The sequence below is a fragment of the Pseudophryne corroboree genome, chromosome 6 (assembly GCF_028390025.1).
Source record: "Pseudophryne corroboree isolate aPseCor3 chromosome 6, aPseCor3.hap2, whole genome shotgun sequence".
NCBI lineage: Eukaryota > Metazoa > Chordata > Amphibia > Anura > Myobatrachidae > Pseudophryne > Pseudophryne corroboree.
The window spans coordinates 185,478,101-185,501,343 of NC_086449.1; positions in this window are offsets into that span (position 1 = coordinate 185,478,101).

Below are 23,243 nucleotides of genomic sequence, written 5' to 3' on the forward strand. Positions count from 1 at the left end.
TGCTTCAGATGATGGCAGGGCAGGTTCAGGCGTTTTTGGTGGTGCTACAGTCTTCTGTACGTGGTGCCTGTACGCCGAAAGTGTCCCGCAATTCTTCTGGCCACCGACAGCATCTCTTGCACGCCCCTCTCGTTTTTTAAATAATTCTGCACCACCAAATTCAAGGTATGTGCAAAACATGGGACGTGCTGGAATTTGCCCATATTTAATGCACACACAATATTGCTGGCGTTGTCCGATGCCACAAATCCACAGGAGAGTCCAATTGGGGTAAGCCATTCTGCAATGATCTTCCTCAGTTGCCGTAAGAGGTTTTTAGCTGTGTGCGTATTCTGGAAAGCGGTGATACAAAGCGTAGCCTGCCTAGGAAAGAGTTGGCGTTTGCGAGATGCTGCTACTGGTGCCGCCGCTGCTGTTCTTGCGGCGGGAGTCCATACATCTACCCAGTGGGCTGTCACAGTCATATAGTCCTGAGCCTTCCCTGCTCCACTTGTCCACATGTCCGTGGTTAAGTGGACATTGGGTACAACTGCATTTTTTAGGACACTGGTGAGTCTTTTTCTGAGGTCTGTGTACATTTTCGGTATCGCCTGCCTAGAGAAATGGAACCTAGATGGTATTTGGTACCGGGGACACAGTACCTCCAACAAGTCTCTAGTTGCCTCTGCAGTAATGATGGATACCGGAACCACTTTTCTCACCGCCCAGGATGCCAAGGCCTCAGTTATCCGCTTTGCAGCAGGATGACTGCTGTGATATTTCATCTTCCTCGCAAAGGACTGTTGGACAGTCAATTGCTTGGTGGAAGTAGTAAAAGTGGTCTTACGAGTACGACTTCCCCTCTGGGATGACCATCGACTCCCAGCAGCAACAACAGCAGCGCCAGCAGCAGTAGGCGTTACACGCAAGGATGCATCGGAGGAATCCCAGGCAGGAGAGGACTCGTCATAATTGCCAGTGACATGGCCTGCAGGACTATTGGCATTCCTGGGGAAGGAGGAAATTGACACTGAGGGAGTTGGTGGGGTGGTTTGCGTGAGCTTGGTTACAAGAGGAAGGGATTTACTGGTCAGTGGACTGCTTCCGCTGTCGCCCAAAGTTTTTGAACTTGTCACTGACTTATGATGAATGCGCTGCAGGTGACGTATAAGGGAGGATGTTCCGAGGTGGTTAACGTCCTTACCCCTACTTATTACAGCTTGACAAAGGCAACACACGGCTTGACAAATGTTGTCCACATTTCTGTTGAAATACTTCCACACCGAAGAGCTGATTTTTTTGGTATTTTCACCAGGCATGTCAATGGCCCTATTCCTCCCACGGACAACAGGTGTCTCCCCGGGTGCCTGACTTAAACAAACCACCTCACCATCAGAATCCTCCTGGTCAATTTCCTCCCCAGCGCCAGCAACACCCATATCCTCCTCATCCTGGTGTACTTCAACACTGACATCTTCAATCTGACTATCAGGAACTGGACTGCGGGTGCTCCTTCCAGCACTTGCAGGGGGCGTGCAAATGATGGAAGGCGCGTCCAGTGTTGGGAAGGTCAGGCATCGCAAACGACACAATTGGACTCTCCTTGTGGATTTGTGATTTCGAAGAACGCACAGTTCTTTGCTGTGCTTTTGCCAGCTTGAGTCTTTTCATTTTTCTAGCGAGAGGCTGAGTGCTTCCATCCTCATGTGAAGCTGAACCACTAGCCATGAACATAGGCCAGGGCCTCAGCCGTTCCTTGCCACTCCGTGTGGTAAATGGCATATTGGCAAGTTTACGCTTCTCCTCCGACAATTTTATTTTAGATTTTTGAGTCCTTTTTTTACTGATATTTGGTGTTTTGGATTTTACATGCTCTGTACTATGACATTGGGCATCGGCCTTGGCAGATGACGTTGCTGGCATTTCATCGTCTCGGCCATGACTAGTGGCAGCAGCTTCAGCACGAGGTGGAAGTCGATCTTGATCTTTCCCTATTTTTGGAACCTCAACATTTTTGTTCTCCATATTTTAATAGGCACAACTAAAAGGCACCTCAGGTAAACAATGGAGATGGATGGATACTAGTATACTTATGGATTGACGAGCGACTGCCGACACAGAGGTAGCTACAGCCGTGGACTACCGTACTGCGTCTGCTGCTAATATAGACTGGATGATAATGATATAAAAAAAATATATATATATCACTACTGCAGCCGGACAGGTATATATTATATAATGATGGACCTGCTGGACACTGTCAGCTCAGCACTGCAGACTCCTAAAGTAAGCTACTAGTAGTATCAAGAAGATAGAAAAAAAAAAAACACCACAGGTAGGTGGTATACAATTATGGATGGACTATCGACTGCCGACACAGAGGTAGCTACAGCCGTGGACTACCATACTGCGTCTGCTGCTAATATAGACTGGATGATAACGATATAAAATATATATATATATATCACTACTGCAGCAGGACAGGTATATATTATATAATGACGGACCTGCTGGACACTGTCAGCTCAGCACTGCAGACTCCTAAAGTAAGCTACTAGTAGTATCAAGAAGATAGAAAAAAAAAAAAACATCACAGGTAGGTGGTATACAATTATGGATGGACTAGCGACTGCCGACACAGAGGTAGCTACAGCCGTGGACTACCGTACTGCGTCTGCTGCTAATATAGACTGGATGATAATGATATAAAAAAAATATATATATATCACTACTGCAGCAGGACAGGTATATATTATATAATGACGGACCTGCTGGACACTGTCAGCTCAGCACTGCAGACTCCTAAAGTAAGCTACTAGTAGTATCAAGAAGATAGAAAAAAAAAAAAAACACCACAGGTAGGTGGTATACAATTATGGATGGACTAGCGACTACCGACACAGAGGTAGCTACAGCCGTGGACTACCGTACTGCGTCTGCTGCTAATATAGACTGGATGATAATGATATAAAAAATATATATATATCACTACTGCAGCCGGACAGGTATATATTATATACGTATATACTGGACACTGTCAGCAGAATGCGTTTATAGAATAAAAATACCACACGACGATCACAATATACTGGTGGTCAGTGGTCACTGGTCAGTCACACTGGCACTGGCAGTGGCACTCTGGCAGCAAAAGTGTGCACTGTTAAAATATGTACTCCTGCTATAACTGCTCCCCAGTCTCCCCCACAATTAAGCTGTGTGAGCAGTGAGCACTCAGCACAGTCAGATATACAGTATTACATAGATGATGCAGCACACTGAGGGCACACTGAGGCTGAGCACAGATATGGTATGTGACTGTGTCACACTGTGTATCGTTTTTTTTCAGGCAGAGAACGGATTAATTAAACTGGTGGTCAATGGTCACACTATCAGCAAGTAGTACTCCGTCGTAATATGCTCCCCAAAATTAGTAAATCAAGTGTCTCTAGACTCTCTACTCTACTCTAAACGGAGAGGACGCCAGCTACGTCCTCTCCCTATGAATCTCAATGCATGTGTGAAAATGGCAGCGACGCGCGGCTCCTTATATAGAATCCGAGTCTCGCGATAGAATACGAGCCTCGCGAGAATCCGACAGCGGGATGATGACGTTCGGGCGTGCTCGGGTTAGCCGAGCAAGGCGGGAAGATCCGAGTCTGCCTCGGACCCGTGTAAAAAGGCTGAAGTTCGGGGGGGTTCGGTTTCCGAGAAACCGAACCCGCTCATCTCTAGTTTTAAATTAACTAAGTGAACCCCCAGCCAGACTAAACTTTAAGGGGAACTGAGGTAGATTCCGGAACCAACACACAAACACAAACATACACAGCATGCTAGGAAGAGGAAGATGGCTCAGGTGTAGGCCCAAATAACTCACAGGCTACAATTTAAAGAAAACCTTTTATTTTGAGGGAGTTCTACATTCTGGCCACACAAGCCAAAATAAAAAAATACATCGAGGCAACATGTAAAACATGGGTGCTGCCCATCTGGAGAGACATTACTTTCTCTTTTTTTTCCCCGCCTGATGTAGTTCTTCATGGCTCGGTCTGCGGAGCGACCTTCGAGGGCCCTGCCCAGTGGGATGTTCTTCCTGGGCAGGGGGAGGGGAGGGAGCCGATGTGGCTGGCTCTCTGCCACTGTGGGCAAGGGAGACAGCGATGTCCTGAAGCCCTTGCCGAATCGAATTGGCAAGTTCTTGGAAGGAGGAGGCGAGTTAATCTTGGCCCTGCCTGATCTCTGCCAGACCTTGGCAGAGTTGAGCTACACCTTGCTCCACACTGGTTCTGTGCTCAGTGAGCCGGACAGGTATCTGGCTTACCTCCCGGAGCATCCTGTCCTGAAGGCATTCAGGCTCTCACCATACCTGGCTATTTCAGTCAGGATTTCCGGGATAGCAGAGGGTTGGGTGGGGGGGCCAGTTGGTAACTGGACAGATGGAATGTGTGGTCCCACACTGGCACAGACACTAGGTCCCTCCACCTCAGCCTCAGCCACATAACCCTCCTGTGACTCTACCTGCTCACCCACCTGTGCTGTGTTATGTTCAAAGCAAATAGAAGAATGAGTGGAAAAAGAGTAGAAAAAAACAATATGAGACTTTTGGATCCCAAAAAAATTTACATTACGAATATGTGTGTAAACTTACCTGGCAAGTCATGTGCATGGAGTATTTCAGGCAGGTCCGTGTCCATATGAGACACCCCAACCCCCTCCTCATAGCTCACACAGTCCATCGCCATCTCCTCAAGATCTGTGTATTCCACAGTGGCAGCAGGACCTCCCCCTGTTGCCCTCGAGGCATTCCACTCCGCAGACCTCTTGCCCTTCAGGCGGGATTTGAAGTCGGCCCAACTACATGTGGTGAAAAATAGGGGCAAGGTAGTGAAAAATTATGAAAACCTGCTTTAATATATAGTACACATGAAATGCATTTGGTTGCTATAGGCAACATCACATCTAAGTAACTTTTTAAGAATACTTGGCACAGAAAATGGACTGGCAATATACACTTACCGTCTTCGAACTTCCTGCGAGGTGCGGACTATTGAACCGACTTCATTAACAGAATCAGTGATGTCCCTCCAAATTCTGTCTTTGGTTGCAGCACCCATGTTTTTGGTTCCTCTATGTATTTTTTGCATGGCCTGTGTGACCATAACCCGTAACTTTCTTTTTTTTGGAAGTAGCCTGTGAGCTATCGTCCTGTCCTTCCTCACCATCTTCCTCTTCACTAGCTGCTTGTGTAGTTTGTGTTTGAGCTGCTAGTCCGGAATCACCCTCAGTTACCCCACTATCTATGTCTGGCAGGGGATTCACTCCTAACTCCTGGGTATCAGAAGATGGAGTTTGTCTAGTACTGGGTCCTGCTATTTCTAACTCAGCATTGCCAAAATCAAGCATCTGCCTCCGCAGTGCTATGCGTCTATGTGCTAAAGCTGCCATCTGCTGCTGCACCTCGTCCATCTCTGCTGACATCTGCTCACGAGTAGCCATGTTGCTGGTGGCATGTGTGTATGCACGAGTGTTTAGCTATTTATAGCTGCATGTGTTTTCTGGTGCGGAATTCTGCGCAGGTGTATATTATGCAAATTGGGCCAGTAATTGTTGCACTGGCTATATAAACGCCCTGCATGCAGCCTGTGTGTGTGTGGGTGTATGCTGAAAATTACTGAAGCAAGGTGGACATTTCTGAGTGAGCACATTTCTGAGTGAGTTTTGCGAGTATTTTATATTGTTTCAGTACAGTTTTTTTATGTAATGTTCTCCTTTTCATGTATGTGGTGTAAGATTGTTGTATACAATGTTTTTTTTTTTTTATAAAAATGACTTTTGTAGTTTTGAATGTGAACAATAGTAATTTTTTTTGTTTAATTTTCTGTTTGGCTTGTGCATCTGTTTACCATAAAAATTCCACACCATCTGATCCTAAAATACCACAAATTTGTGACTTTGTGTAGCTGTTTGTTACAGCAAAATGTGGTGAGTAAACAGATTGTTATACTTAGTTGTGTTTTTTCTAAGGCCAAAAATAGGGCAAAAAAAATGTGTGTGTTGTTTTAAATAAATATATATATATATATATATATATAATGTGTAGACTAATATGTTTATGATTTGAAGCCATATCTCAATGATGTGTGTGTGTGTGTGTGTGTGTGTTTGTGTGTGTGTGTGTGTGTGTGTGTGTGTGTCCGAGGGTGCGAATCTCCGATGTGTGTGTGTGTGTGTGTGTGTGTGTGTGTGTTGTCCGCGTGTGTGAATCTCCGCCCATGAGAACTGTACAAATTGTCCTGCACATTAATGTACACATATCAATAAAGCTTATTACAGATGACACCATGCAATTACAACCAATCACATGCCACCACACACTATAAATATATGCCCATATATGGAAAACACCATTGCCATCATGCGTGCAGCAGCTTTTACCCGCCGCGAGCTGCGCGTCCCGGTAGCAGTAATGGACCGCCGTGTAGGTAGCGCAGGGCCCTTTATCCCAAATAGGGTAAAGCACGAGGCCTACGCGGAGGTCTGCCGCTTATTGAGAACCCGCGCCCGCAGCAGGAGGACCATCATTCAATTGGAGAGGCGCTGGAGCGACCTGCGCAGGCGCAAGCCGGACCTGTTGGCGGAACTCCGCCAACAAATCCGTGACATACGTAGGCGCAGTAAGTAAAATATTACAGTAAATAACACTGAGAATTTTAGCATAAACTTTGCCTACTTTCACTAAGTGAGAGTGTGAAAATTTGTACAATAACAATAAACTAGTGTAGAATAAACATGACACAGTGGGGTATATTTACTAAGGTCCCGATTTTGACCGAGATGCCGTTTTTTCTTCAAAGTGTCATCTCGGTAATTTACTAAGAAAAAATCACGGCAGTGATGAGGGCATTCGTAATATTTTGGAAGTCCTAGGAAAAAATCACGAATCAATACACCATCGGTCAAATACGCCTGCAATTTGGTAGAAATCGGGAATTTACTAAAAAGTGCAAAACACAAACACTGCCGACAATAGCCAAACACTGCCGTGATGAAATACAAATCGTGAAAAAGTGCTAAAAAAAAACAGACCTGCTTTTTTATCCCGTGTTTGTATAGGCATGCACGGATCCATGAGATCCGTGCATGTATTTCAGTGGGAAGGGTGGGAAATGTTATAATTTTTCCCCAAAAAAATGCGTGGGGTCCCCCTCCTAAACCAAACCAGCCTCGGGCTCTTTGAGCCGGCCCTGGTTGCAAAAATATGGAAAAAAAATTGACAGGGGTTCCCCCATATTTAAGCAACCAGCACCGGGCTCTGCGCCTGGTCCTGGTTCCAAAAATACGGGGGACAAAAAGCGTAGGGGTCCCCCGTATTTTTGAAACCAGCACCGGGCTCCACTAGCTGGACAGATAATGCCACAGCCGGGGGTCACTTTTATACAGTGCCTTGCGGCCGTGGCATCAAATATCCAACTAGTCACCCCTGGCCGTGGTACCCTGGGGGAGTGGGGACCCCTTCAATCAAGGGGTCCCCCCCCAGCCACCCAAGGGCCAGGGGTGAAGCCCGAGGCTGTCCCCCCCATCCAATGGGCTGCGGATGGGAGGCTGATAGCCTTTGATGAAAGTAATGAATATTGTTTTTAGTAGCAGTACTACAAGTCCCAGCAAGCCTCCCCGCAAGCTGGTACTTGGAGAACCACAAGTACCAGCATGCGGCGGAAAACCGGGCCCGCTGGTACCTGTAGTACTACTACTAAAAAAATACCCCAATAAAGACATTACACACACACCTTGAAAGTATAACTTTAATGCATACATACACACCACCATATACACATACTTACCTTATGTTCACACGAGGGTCGGTCCTCTTCTCCATGTAGAATCCATGGTGTACCTGTTGAAAAAATTCTACTCACCAAATCCAGTGTAGAGGGCTACTCGGGTAATCCATTTGTAATCCACGTACTTGTAAAAATAAAAAAACGGGACACCCGACCACGAACTGAAAGGGGCCCCATGTTTTCACATGGGTCCCCTTTCCCCGAATGCCAGAAACCCCCTCTGACTGATGTCTAAGTGGGTTTCTTCAGCCAATCAGGGAGCGCCACGTTGTGGCACCCTCCTGATCGGCTGTGTGCTCCTGTACTGTCTGACAGGCGGCACACGGCAGTGTTACAATGTAGCGCCTATGCGCTCCATTGTAACCAATGGTGGGAACTTTCAGGTCAGCGGTTGACCGAAAGTGACCTCACCGCTGACCTCAAAGTTCCCACCATTGGTTACAATGGAGCGCATAGGCGCTACATTGTAACACTGCCGTGTGCCGCCTGTCATACAGTACAGGAGCACACAGCCGATCAGGAGGGTGCCAAACGTGGCGCTCCCTGATTGGCTGATGGAACCTTCTTGGACTTAAGTCAGAGGGGGTTCCAGGCATTCGGGGAAAGGGGACCCATGTAAAAACATGGGTCCCCTTTCAGTGCGAGGTCGGGTATCCGTTTTTTTATTTTTACAAGTACGTGGATTACAAAAGGATTTACAAAGAAGCCTAAAACACTGGATTATGTGAGTATAATTTTTTCAACAGGTACACCATGGATTCTACTGGAGAAGAGGACCGACCTGCGTGGGCACATAAGGTAAGTATGTGTATTTGGAGGTGTGGATGGATGTATTAAAGTTATACTTTCAAGGTGTGTGTGTGTTGTCTTTATTGGGGTATTTTTTTAGTAGTAGTACTACAGGTACCAGCGGGCCCATTTTTCCGCCGCATGCTGGTACTTGTGGTTCTCCAAGTACCAGCTTGCGGGGGAGGCTTGCTGGGCCTTGTAGTACTGCTACTAAAAACAATATCATTCACTTTGAACAAAGGCTATCAGCCCCCCATCCGCAGCCCATTGGATGGGGGGGACAGCCTCGGGCTTCACCCCTGGCCCTTGGGTGGCTGGGGGGGGACCCCTTGATTGAAGGGGTCCCCACTCCCCAAGGGTACCTCGGCCAAGGGTGACTAGTTGGATATTTGATGCCACGGCCGCAAGGCACTGTATAAAAGTGACCCCCGGCTGTGGCATTATCTGTCCAGCTAGTGGAGCCCGGTGCTGGTTTCTAAAATACGGGGGACCCCTACGCTTTTTGTCCCCCGTATTTTTGGAACCAGGACCAGGCGCAGAGCCCGATGCTGGTTGTTTAAATATGGGGGAACCCCTGTCCATTTCCCCCCCATATCTCTGCAACCAGGATCGGCTCAAAGAGCCCGAGGCTGGTTTGCCTTAGGAGGGGGGACCCCACGCAATTTTTTTTTAACATTTAAACATATTTTTTATTTTTAACAAGGTGCACAATGAAGCCCAGCACGGATCTCTCAGATCCGGCCGAGATTCATTTTATTAAAGTCGGCAGTGTTTTACTAGTCACTCACGTAAAACACTGCCAAAAAAAACGAATGACATCGACATCGGAAAACCCGAAAATGCAGAATACGGCAGCTTAGTAAATTAGTCGTAATCAATTCAAAAAGTTGCATATTTACACTTTCGATGTCATTCGTGATTGAACTTTGACCTCAAACGGGAAAATACGATTCTTAGTAAATTTACCCCAGTGTGTGTGGGTAGGGCAAGCAGTACTGACTGTGTAGCAAGGTGCTTCTGCAAAAGTGAATGTTGTTGTGCAGAGTTGCTACACAGCCTGTCAACTGAACCCAATAACTTGCTCAGTGGGTTTAATTTTATAAGGTGGGAGGTTTTTAGAACTGGTGATGTTGCCTATATCAAACAATCAGATTCTATATATTATCTGATAGAAGCAGCTTAATAAATGTTACGTATAATCTGATTGGTTGCTATGGGCAACATCACCAGTTTTAACATTAAAAAAAACTTATTAATGTTATCCCTGTCTCTTTAACATGGGACAGAACAGAGTAATAGGAATATGCTGATGTTATAAATTTTTATGCTACAACCTAAATATTACATACTAGGTGCTTCATCGCGCCCTGCGGGCGCTCATCACACCGTCGTAAGGGGCTACGCCCCCTTAACCCCTGTACGCCGTTCAATATATCTATTATATGCAGTATCACCTGCATTCCTAGTTTTGTGAGTGGTTAAATATTGCACAATGAAAGGGTGTTGGATGGTGAAGGGGCTACCCCTTGCGACGGTGTGAACAGCGGCTGCAGGGCACACTGTGGTGTGGGGGGGACCGAAGGTGGGGGAGGGGGTCGGGAGGCGCTGCGGGTGGGGATGTGCGGGGGAGTGGGATCCAAAAGCGGAATGGGGGGGGGGGGGGGCGGGGGTATCGCGGGTAGGGGAGGGGCAGGTACGGGGATCTGGCGGATGGGAGAGGGGGTTCCGGAGGCGCTGCAGGTGGGGAAGGGGGGAGTGCGCCGCGAGTGGGGTAGGGGGCCTGGAAGCGAAGCGCGTGATGGAAGGGCAGGTGTGGGGGTGGGGAGACGCAGCGGGTGGTGGAGAGGTGGGTGCAGTGGGGCCACGCGGGTGGGGTAGGGGGTCAGGAGGTGCTGCGGGTGGGGAAGGGGCGAGTGCACTGCGGGTGGGGTAGGGGGTCCGGAAGCGATGCGTGTGGCTGAAGGGCAGGTGCGGCAGATGGGGGAGGGTGTCCGGTTGCGGTGCAGGTGGTTGAGGGGCAGGTGAAGTGGGTGGGGTAGGGGGTCAGGATGTGCTGCGGGTGAGGGAGGGGAGGTTTGGGGGGTTGACTGCGGTGCTGTGGGGGAGGGGCGGCTGCGGGGGTTGACGGCAGATGGGGGAGGGTGCCTGTGGAGGCTGTGGGTGGAGGGTCTGGGGTTGAGGGAGGGGCAGAGGAGTGGGGTCGTGGGTGGTGTAGGGGGTCTGGAGGCGCCGCATGTGGGGGGATGGGTGGTCGTGTGGGGGATGGTGGAAGGGTCGGAAGGTGTTGCAGGTGGTCGATGGCCGGTTGCGGGGGTGGGGTTGGGGGTCAGGAGGTGCTGGGGTGGTTGTGGGAGATGTCAGCGGATGGGGGAGGGTGTCTGTGGATGGAGGGGTAGTGGATGCGGGGGGGCTCTGGTAGGGGGTTGGGAGGTGCTGCGGTGGTGGGAGGGGCAGGAGAGTGGGGACTGTGGATGGGGTAGGAGTTCCGGAGGCAGCGCATATGGGGGAGGGTCAGGGCAGGTGCAGCGGACGGTGGATGCGCTGCAGGTACTGTATCTGGCAGCAAGGTAGTTGGAGGGTAATCATTAGCAGCTATCAGATACACTGCTAATTTCTCTGGCCCAATGATCCCATCTCTCATCATCAGCAGCAGCAGCAGGGCCGCAGGCCACCCGGGCTCAGTGTCAGGGTAACTGTGTGGCGGGCAGCCGGGGAGCTGCTGCGTGAGCCGCTCTGCCTCCTCACATCTTACCCCCCCACCAGGCACATTTCTACCTCACCCCACCGCACATCTCCCCCCCCCACCAGGCAGCCCGGGAGCACAGCAGTGTGCGGTGTCCCCGCTGCCACGTGAGCCGCTCTGCCTCCTCACATATTCCCCCCCGCCAGGCACATCTTGGCCCGCACATTCCGCCCCCCCGCACATCTTTCCTCCGCCAGGCAGCCGGGGAGCACAGCAGTGTGCGGTGTCCCCGCTGACACGTGAGCCGCTCTGCCTCCTCACATATCCCCCCCCCCCCCCGCCAGGCACATCTCGGCCTGCACATTCCGCCCCCCCCCCCGCACATCTTTTCCCCGCCAGGCAGCCGGGTAGCACAGCAGTGTGCGGTGTCCCTGCTGCCACGTGAGCCGCTCTGCCTGACATCTCCCCCCGCCAGCGGTCCGACATGCAGTGGGCCGCACTGGGCACATCAGGCAGTGATCATGTCTGTAGCGGGGACCCGCTGTACCGTGAGGACCGAACGGAGGGCTGTGTCAGCAGGGGACAGGCGCCGGGGCTCCGGCGGGGAGCGGGAGTGAGAGCCGTTCGCCGTCAGGCGGAGAGTCGCCTCCCGCCCTCACATCTTCTGCGCTGGACCGGGGGGACGATGGATGCCTCTACACCGGACCTTGGTCGGAAGCTCCGAGAAGGTGTGTGGCAGCGCTTCTCCTCATTGGCAGCCGTCACTGATTAGCCCACATCTGTGACTCCGCCCAGCGTTAGAAATGCAGGCACAGAGTCACAGGGCTAATATATAGGAGATTAGACACAGAGGGGAGTGCTGGTACAATGCGGAACAGGGGCAGCTGTGTCCTCTCTCTACACCGTACCATCCTTCAGGTGTAGCAACGTGGACATGTTGCGCACGCAATGTCTCCACGCGGCCGCAGGTGCACCAGTCCCATCTGCATGCACTATGTGCGCGCCCCCCTCAGGTGCTGTGTGAGGGATAGGGAGGAGGTGGCACAGCGAAGCATCACCGATACACCGGTAGCTACGGGGGGCACCGCAGGGGGTTATGGCTCCTGTCCTCCTGGTGAGGGTTTGTCAGGGAGTTATCCAGGAGCCGGTGGTATGGACCCTGTATGGGACACAGGGGGGTAGGGAGGGGACACAGAGACGCGGGGCGGTAGGGAGGGGATAGAGAGACGCAGGGCGGTAGGGAGGGGATACAGCGGCACAGGGCGGTAGGGAGGGGATACAGAGAGGCAGGGCGGTAGGGAGGGGATACAGAGATGCGGGTCAGTAGCGAGGGGATAGAGAGAAGCGGGGCGGTAGGGTGGGGATACAGAGGCGTAGGGAGGAGGGGATACAGAGACGTGGGGCGGTAGGGAGGGGACACAGAGAGACGCGGGGTGGTACGGAGGGGATAGAGAGACGTGGGGCGGTAGGGAGGGGATACAGAGACGTGGGGCGGTAGGGAGGGGATATAGAGAAGCGGGCGGTAGGGTGGGGGTACAGAGGTGTAGGGAGGAGGGGATACAGAGACGTGGGTCGGTAGGGAGGGGATACAGAGAAGCGGGGTGGTAGGGAGGGGACACAGAGATGCGGGCGGTACGGAGGGGATAGAGAGACGTGGGGCGGTAGGGAGGGGATACAGAGACGTGGTGCGGTAGGGAGGGGATAGGGAGAAGCACGGAGGTAGGGTGGAGATACAGAGGCGTAGGGAGGAGGGAATACAGAGACGTGGGGCGGTAGGGAGGGGACACAGAGACGCGGGCTGTACGGAGGGGATAGAGAGACGTGGGGCGGTAGGGAGGGGATACAGAGACGTGGTGTAGTAGGGAGAGGATAGAGAGAAGCGGGGCGGTAGGGTGGGGATACAGAGACGTAGGGAGGAGGGGATACAGAGACGTGGGGCGGTAGGGAGGGGACACATAGACGCGGGGCGGTACTGAGGGGACGCAGAGACGCGGGGTGGTAGGGAGGGGATAGAGAGATGCGGGGCGGTAGGGAGGGGATAGAGAGATGTGGGGCGGCAGGGAGGGGACAGAGAGATGCGGGCGGTAGGGAGGGGATAGAGAGATGTGGGGCGGTAGGGAGGGGACAGAGAGATGCTGGGCGGTAGGGAGGGTCCCCAGTGAGGAAGCTGATGAAGAGAGGGGGGGGAAAGTAGTGGAGAGGGTGGACACCATTAGCGGAGACATTTGCAAAGTGGTGACCAGACATAGATACAGCGGGTAGGATGGCCGGAGGGACTCACCGTTGGGGCTGTGGGCGGCTGCTGCAGGCTGGTAAACAGTACTGTGTTCAGAGGCAGTCTGTGCTACTATTACACACATTCCCCCCCCCTGCTCGTGCTGCGCGGTGGCTGAAAGGGTGTGTGGTCTAATGCAAAAGGGGCGTGGCCTCGCGGGTATGTTCTCTCTCGCTCCGAGGTGTTTCCAGCTAGCCTGTAGATGCTGGCAGCCCACGGAGACTGGAGTGTGTGTGCCGGCTCTTCTCTGTGACAGGAGGCGAGTGCTGCAGGAGATGACGTCACTGCAGCACTCGCCTCCTGTCACAGCAGGAGAGCGGACAGCTGGATGTGCGTGGAGGAGGCGGCGGGTCTGTGTACGCGGGGCAGGGAGGGCTATGAAAGCCTTCTCCTGCGCCACCCGTCCCTCATAATGTCTATGCCTGTGGCAGCAGCAGCAGTTGTTGTTCGCTCTGCACCGCGGCCGGGGAGTCGGAGTGGCTGATGGCGGGGGGGGGGGGGGAGGAGGAGCAGAGACTTGCTACACATGTGGTGGGCGGGCTCTGTGACTCCGCCCACCGCTGTGACTCCACCCAGCGTTAGAAATGCAGGCACAGAGTCACAGGGCTAATATATAGGAGATGTCATTCTAGGGCGAGCACAATGGCAAGCTGCTGCTGCTGGGAGCTCACACCAGTCCCCTTCTCGGGCCCCCTCCCCTTCTGTTGTCCTATCCCCCTCTTCTTCCCAGGCCCCTTCTCAGGCCCCCTCCCCTTCTGTCTCCCCATCCCCCTCCTCTTCCCAGGTCCCCTCCCCTTCTGTCTCCCCATCCCCCTCTTCTTCCCAGGCCCCTTCTCAGGCCCCCTCCCCTTCTGTCTCCCCATCCCCCTCTTCTTCCCAGGCCCCTTCTCAGGCCCCCTCCCCCTCTCTTTACCAATACCCCTCTCTGTCCCCCTCCCCCTCTGAATCAGACCCACCCTCTGAAAATAGCTCCCCAATCCCTCCTCCTTCCCCAATCCAGCCTCCTTCCCCAATCCATCCCCCTTCCCCAATCCAGCCACCTTCCCCAATCCAGCCCCCTTCCCCAAAAAAGCCTCCTTCCCCAATCCAGCCCCCTTCCCCAATCCAGCCTCCTTCCCCAATCCAGCCTCCTTCCCCACCGAGTGAATGGGCAGCAGAAGCCCCTGCTGAGATTCCTGGGAGTCCGCATGTGGCAGCTGAGAGTAAGTGTTTCAACATTTAAAATGTATTGGTTATCTACTTCAACTTAAAATTAAAATACATGCAGTGTTGTACTGTGGTCAATCTTGGCCCACGGAAAAAGGTTTGTGTTCTTCTTCATGGTATAGATGTTGCATTTACATTTATGTGAGTATAATTAGATGTACAGTGTCTATGTGTGCAATGTTTAGGCTGTCCACTCTAGGTCGACACTCAGTAGTTCGACAGGGTTGCCAGGACAACAGGGTTTATGTGCTAGGTTGTCAGTGAAACAGTTAGACCTGAGTGGAGTTTAGTATGTTGTTGTTCTTTGTCTTGTGCCTGGGTATTCCTAATATTTGCACAATCAACTTGCATGCTTCACTTTGTTAGCCAGGCTAAGGACACAATGTTTTGTGTTGTGAAAGTTACTCTCCAAAAAATAATTTATTACATAAAAAAAACAGGTTTCACCTTATGTAGTAAGGCAGGCTTTCAGGGAGTGTGGGCATGCTAGGATATGTTGTCCTTCTGAAGATGTTGATATGCAGTGTGATGATGCAGGCCAAACACCTAAAAATACAAGTCTGCTTCACTCCAGATGTGAATTAATCCCAGCATGGGGTTACATTTACTAAGATGGGAGTTTTATTCATGATGGTATGTTGCCCATAGCAACCAATCAGATTCAACTTCTCATTTATTTAGCACCTTCGAGAAGATATGTGTAATCTGATTGGTTGCTATGGGCAACATCCCATCTTAAATAGAACTCCCATCTTAGTAAATGTACATTATGGTGTGGTACACTTTGTAATTTAAAAAAAAAAAAATTGCAAACATTGCTGAGCATGCTTGTGTGTTGGTATGGTACTGTTTTAACATTCAAACATCCATGATGTAGTCCCTTTGCCATTAAAGTGTGCTTTGTGGGTTGCTTGTGTAATAGGTAATGTGAGTAATTTTTTAAAAATTATTTTTGCTCTGCATTTCAGATGATGCAGTTGGAGATCCCACAAGCCTGCCTGGCATCCTGGCAAGCTTAAGGGCCCATTTGCAGGCCATGATGTCTGATGTAGAGAAGCTACAAAAATTTTGTTAAATTTAATTTGATTTAAAAAAAAAAAACAGTTACACTAAAGGCAAAAAAAAATGTGAAAAAAATAAAACAATTTTTTGCAGTTAAGCGGGTGTTGTGAACAGCATATTGCCAAGCAGAAATTGGTTACCTTACAAAAAACACACATCACACTTACGATTATTAATCTTATTATTTACAAACAATCAAATTATGTCAGTAAGGAGCTTATTGTTTAGAAAAACGTGTAAACACATATATTCACACACTACACATCCACACTAAAATATGCTATGTAACATTAGCCCCCGCACAGTTTACACATCTATTTAACTTATTTAAAAACAAACATGGTAATGGCCAATTATGCCTACAAAGTGTTCTGTAGGTATTCTTTGAAGACTTAATTGGTCATTACTACAATCATTCATTACACTAATTAGATTCGTAATTGAGGATGGCTTGTTGAATTGAAAGGTGTAATTTAACTTGGGGGGGAATAAAAAAAACCATTGCTGTGCGTCTTTCCGCAAAAGCGTGAGCATTTTTAAGAGGAATGTGTAAATTTACGAGAAGTTAGGATTTTTAAGATGAGGATTGTGAAATTGCGATGGGTACGCATTTGTGCGTCGTCATTTGGCATACGCCTCATTTGTATAATACTGCGTGCGAAATAGCAAATCCCCGGTTGGGGCGGATTTTCGCTATTGTGCAATGTGTTCGCAAAAATGCGGATATGTTGTGCGACCGAAGAAACTTGCGAACAACTCGGAATGAGGGCCTATGGCCCTCATTCCGAGTTGTTCGCTCGCTAGTAGATTTTAGCAGCATTGCACACGCTAGGCCGCTGCCCTCTGGGAGTGTATCTTAGCATAGCAGAATTGCGAACGAAAGATTAGCAGAATTGCGAATAGAAAATTCTTAGCAGTTTCTGAGTAGCTCGAGACTTACTCCTACACTGCGATCAGCTCAGCCCATTTCGTTCCTGGTCTGACGTCACAAACACGCCCTGCGTTCGGCCAGACACTCCCGCGTTTTATCCTGGCACGCCTGCGTTTTTTCGCACACTCCCAGAAAACGGTCAGTTTCCGCCCAGAAACACCCACTTCCTGTCAATCACACTCCGATCACTTCACCTATGAAAATTCTTCGTTCCGACGTGAGTAAATCTACTTTTTAAGTTGTGCTAAAATACTTAGTACCATGCGCATGCGCATTTTTGCCTTAATCGCTCCATTGTGTCAAAGTCGAAAAATATCCTGATTCATATGCCTTGTACTAACCCCTCATGCACATGCCCGCTGCACGTGCATGAGCTCTGCCGTGCGTGCACATATCCGCAAATTGCGTAAGATAGCTCCGGCGATCACGCGCGATGTATGCGCATTTACGGTAGAGTTTGTGAGCGTCTAGCGGGCGACTCGATCATAACATATTTTACCCACATAGCGTGTTTTATAGTGAATATTCCCCTTAACAATGTTAGAAAGTATGTTTAGTGTAAACGGTTCTTGGACAGAGAAATTCCTCTTTGCATGATATGAAGGGTCAGACAAAGGTTGAACGGTGGTGTTTAGTATCCAGCTGTAGAGTATTTTAATAGTAACATTTCAGTGTTGGTTAGGAAGAGATTGTTCGCTCCTGCGTATAGTTATGTTTAAAAGTAATTTAGAGACATTTACTGTATTTGCTGTTCATTATCCATGCGGCGGGAATCCTGAGGATACCTCCCACCTGAGCAGTTGGAAATAGACACAGCCCACCTGTTCGAACCCACCTATGACCTTTTGTTATAATGCAGAGACACATTCCTGTGTCCAATGAACTATAAGATTATAGGGACCATTGTATTGTTACTGTATGTTGTGTATATAAAGGCCACCATTGCTGGACCAGCACTCTCTCTCTCTACAAAGGTTTTCACACTGAAGGCTGAGGGCTGGTCCAGGACGCGCTTGCGAATCATTCCCACGTGTGTAAGTTTCTCTGTAGCCATTTTGTTATTCTTTATGTACGCCATTCGTTCTCATTTTGTTATCCTTTAAGTCTTTGCCATTTTATTCTCTTTGTGTTTATTCTGTTTGCGATCGTTCGCTATTGTTCACATTTATTTCTTGTTATTCTGTTTAGATATTGATGTTAGGTCTGTAGTGTATAAGCTGTAACTGTTTTTCCCCTTTTTATACTAAAGTATCTTCTACGAAGGTGTTGGAACCTTACCAGGTCTTGTGTGTTTCATCAGTTATTGAATAGGGTTTCTGAGCGTCTCAATCGCTCAAACAGCTTTCATATTATCAAGGTCAATAAGTGTTACATTGTGGTAATATTACAGTATTAAGGTTTACAGTATAAGCATACCTTTACAGTGTGTTGTTAACAAGGTTTACAGTGTGTCAGTCAGTAAGCGTACGTGCCGCTCGTGCGTCGCACCCACGATAAGCATCTGCTACGCTAAGTGCGTACTCTTACGGTACTCTGTGCGCCAATTGCGTACTTAGTTCATAATAAGTATATAGCTTATGTTCAAAGGTAATAATTGACATTATCAATTGCGAAAATCGGCAACGAGCGAACAACTCGGAATGACCCCCTATAATCTATAATATTGTTCTTTTTGTTTGGTATGTGTACATACAGTAACTTCAATATGTAGCTAAAGAAATTATGTAATGAGATACAGTATTTGGATTAATAGACCTTAGTCATGCCATCTGGCAAGATAGGGGCTTATAAAAAGGTGATGGCCTGCACCAGGGCCACAACTGGCGGGGAGTACATTCCCCCGGGTGCCGTATTTGAGTGGGTGGCAAGATGGTGCACTGCTACTAATATACATTACAGTGGGCAGTGGGTGACTGTTTGGCAGCCCTCAGTGTCCGGTGGACCCAGGGGCATCTTCTGACTCCTGAAGCAATGCCCAGCTCCTTCCACATGCCACTGCCTCTGTCTTGCTCCTTTCACCTGCCTCTACCTGCAACCGACTCCTTCCACCTGCCGTTCCGTCGGCCAGCTGCACCTCCTCCCCCTGCCTGCCACTGGACTTGGGGTCTGACCTCTGGATGGGATCTGTGGGTCTTTCCTCGGCAGGCTCTGGGACTCTTTCCTGCTCCTGGCAGTGGTCATCTTGGATTGGCCACATTCAGTGTGCCTCCTGACATGTGAACTTGTGGCGGACACTGGGTTCCTCTGCAATCTCATTGACTCAGGTACAGTACTACAGTGTTTCCCATATTGGCTGTCCCTTCTCCTGCTCCCAGGTGCCAAGTGTCAGCGCATGGTCTGAGGGTGTCTCACAGTTTTTTTGTTTACACTTACTTTGAGGCATGATGGGGGTAAATAATATGTGCCATAAGGGCACGTCTAAAGTGTAGCATAGTGTGTAAGGGCACTACTAATGTGTGGCAGTGTATAAGGGCACTACTAATGTGTGGCACAATGTTTAACGGCACTATTAATGTGTGGTATAATGTGTATAAGGGCACTACTAATGTGTGGAATAATTTATATAAGGTCTCTAATAATGTGAAACATAGTGTATAAGGGAACTACTAATGTGTGGCATAGTGTATAAGGGCTTTACTAATGTGTGGCATAGTGTGTAAGGGACATTACTGTGTAGCATTATGTATATAAAGGGCACTACTACTGTGTGGCATTATTTGTATAAGATGCATTACTACTGTGTGGCGTAACAGGAATAAGGGGTATTAGTGTGTGGCATAATGTGCTATAAAGGGCATTACATCTGTGATATTGTGTGGCATATTGGCAATGTAACGTGAATAACAGATACTACCTTGTGAGTACCCAAAGCTTTGCAGGTCTTTCTCTGTGGGGTGCACATCATCTGTATATGGGGTGCAGAGCACTTATGTGTGGGGTGCAGAGCATGTTTAAGTGAAGTACACAGCATTTACATGTGTGGTGCAGAGTATATTTATAGAAACATGGAATCATAGAAACATAGAATTTGACGGCAGAAAATAACTACTTGGCCCATCTAGTCTGCCCCTTTTTTTTAACTATATTTTTTATCTCAAACTTTATTTGATCCTTATTTCTTTGTAAGTATATCCTTATGTCTATCTCATGCATGTTTAAATTGCTCTACTGTCTTAGCCTCTACCACCTCTGATGGGAGGCTATTCCACTTGTCCGCTACCCTTTCTGTGAAGTAATTTTTCCTCAGATTTCCCCTGAACCTCCCCCCTCCAGTCTCAGTACATGTCCTCGTGTCCTATTGCTTCTCTTCATTTGGAGAATGTTTCCCTCCTGGACTTTGTTAAAACCCTTGATATATTTGAAAGTCCCTCCTTTCCCTTCTCTGCTCCAAACTATACATATTGAGATTTTTTTAGTCTTTCTGGGTGTGTTTTGTGATGTAGGCCATGCACCATTTTAGTTGCCCTTCTTTGTACAGTCTCTAATGTATTAATATCCTTTTGAAAATATGGCCTCTAGAATTGAACACAGTATTCTAGATGAGGCCGTACCAATGACCTATACAGTGGCATTATTACTTCTTTCTTTCTTCTGCTGATTCCTCTCCCAATGCAGCCAAGCATCTGACTATCCTTCCTCACTGCTTTGTTACATTGCTTACCTGCCTTTAAGTCACCTGAAATAGTGACTCCTAGATCCCTTTCCTCCTCAGTAGTTTCCAGTATAGTGCTATTAATACTATATTTAGCCTTTGGATTTTTGAGACCCAAGTGCATGATTTTGCATTTTTTGGCATTAAACTGTAATTGCCACACTCTTGACCATTCCTCTAGTCTACCTAGATCCTCAACCATCTGTTTTACCCCACCTGGCATGTCTACCCTGTTGCATACTTTTGTGTCATCTGCAAAAAGGCATACGTTCCCTTTAATGCCATTTGCAATGTCACCAATAAAGAAATTAAAAAGCACTGGTCCAAGTACAGATCCCTGGGGTACTCCACTGGTAACATTTCCCTCCTGTGAATGCACTCCATTTACCACAACTCTCTGTTTTCTATCCTGCAACCAAGATCTTATCCATTCATTAATCCTAGAATCCAATCCCAAACGTCCAAGTTTATTTAGCAGTCTGCGATGCGGAACAGTGTCAAAAGCCTTACTAAAGTCTAAATAAGCTATTTCCACAGCTCCACCTTTATCCATCACTTTGGTCACACAGTCAAAAAAGTCAGTAAGATTTGTTTGACATGGTCTCCCCCCAGTGAATCCATGCTGTTTGGGATCCTGTAAATTGCTGCATTTGAGATAATCTACAACTATTTATTTTAAGAGTGTTTCCATCAATTTCCCTAATACTGATGTAAGACTCACTGGTCTGTAGTTGTTTGCCTTTTCCTTGCTTCCACTTTTGTGCAGTGGGACTACGTTCACACTTTTCCAGTCCTCTGGAATTACTCCTGTAGCTAATGACTGGTTGAATAATTCTGTCACTGGTGCTACCAGCACCTCTTTAAGTTATTTTAGAATCCTTGGATGTATCCTATCTGGCCCCATAGATTTGTCCACTTTCAGCCTTGAGAGTTCTGTTAGGACTTTCTCCTTTGTAAATGTACTTGTTTCATTTTCCTGAATATCCCTGTAACTTAACTGTGGCCCCTTCCCCTCTCTTTCAGTAGTGAATACTGAGCAAAAATAATTATTAAGATGATCTGCTATTACATTGTCTTCCTCAACAAGACTCCCAGTCTCTGTCCTTAGTTTTATTATTCCACCTTTTGTTTTTCTCCTTTCGCTTATATACCTAAAATAAAAGTTTTGCCTCCTTTACCCACTGACTGGGCGATTTTCTCCTTAGCTTGTGCCTTTGCACATCTGATTACCTTCTTAGTCTCTTTCTGTCTAAGAAGATATATCTCTTTGTCTTCATTATTTTGTGTCTGCTTCTATTTCCTAAAAGCCATCTTTTTTACTTTCACGATATTTGCTACTTCTTTCGCAAACCACACTGGCTTCCTTTTCTTCGTGTTTTTTGTAACACTTTTGTGTTGGGTTCAGAGTATTTGTCTGGGTACAATATAATCATGTTAGGTGCAGAGCATTTAGAAGTCCAGATTGTTTCTGTCTGGGGTGCAGAGAAGTTATGTGTGGGTGCAGAAGATTTATATGTAAGGTACAGAGCATTTATATTAGAGATGAGTGGCCTGCATTTCAGAATCCTTCCCCCCAAAAAAACTTTACCAATCTGAGTCAATCTGAGCTGCAGAAAAATGTCATCCTACCAGTTTTGGGTTTTGGATTCCATTTGACTCCAGGCACATTGCTGTGTGCTACACTGCGCTCTGCTGATTAAATTATTAAATTGGCTGAGCTGTCCAGACTCATAGTGGCTCTGCTGTGTATACAAGTGGCTGTGCTGTGAACTCCAGACTCATACAAGTGGCTGTGCCATAGTATACAAGTGGCTGTGCTATGTCCCGATTTATAATAGCTGTGCTCTGTATACAAGTGGCTAAGCTGGGGACTCCAGACTCATACAAGTGGCTGTGCCAGAGCATACAAGTGGCTGTGCTATGTCCCGATTTATAGTGGCTGTGCTCTGTATACAAGTGGCTGAGCTGGGACTCCAGACTCATACAAGTGGCTGTGCTGTGTCCAAACTCATAGTGGCTGTGCTCTGTATACAAGTGGCTGAGCTGGGACTCCAGACTCATACAAGTGGCTGTGCTGTGTCCAAACTCATAGTGGCTGTGCTCTGTATACAAGAGGCTGTGCTGTGGACTCCAGGATCCATACGAAGGGCTGTACTGTGTATACTAAGTGGCTGTGCATTCACATATAAGCGGCACTATAGTGAGTATTATTGTCACTCAGGGCCTGATTCACTATTATTTGCTAATGTAAGAACGCACGCACTGAGTGGTTATCGGCAAACTGCACATGTGCTGCGAATGCATTGCACTTGCGCAAAGGCCGAAATGCGGTAGCTCTGTGTTTGGAGCCTAAGTGTAAAGCGATCTCAATTTGATTGACAGGAAGTGACCATTCATGGGTAGTAACATGGTGTTTGTGGGGAGTGTTTGGGAAAATGCAGGCGAGTCATGCCCATTTTTGGGGCATGTATCTGACGTCATCCACGGATGCTGTGATGAATAACATGGCGTTCGGTGTGACTGTATTCACATTATATTGAGCAGGCATGAGTCAGACGCAACTGTTGATTGTGCACATTTTTTGCATTTGCATTGCTATTCTGCTAATGCATATGCAGATTTGCAAACGCATCGGCGGGGGTCTTTTGGAGGTCATTCCGAGTTGATCTCAGCCAGCAACTTTTTGCTGCTGGTGCGATCAATTAATCCACGCCTATGGGGGAGTGTATTTTAGCTTAGCAGGGCTGCGTTCGCTTGTGCAGCCCTGCTAAGCTAAAAAAGTTTTGTGCTGCTGAAGAGTAAGGCTGGTTATACCTACCCTGTGCGAC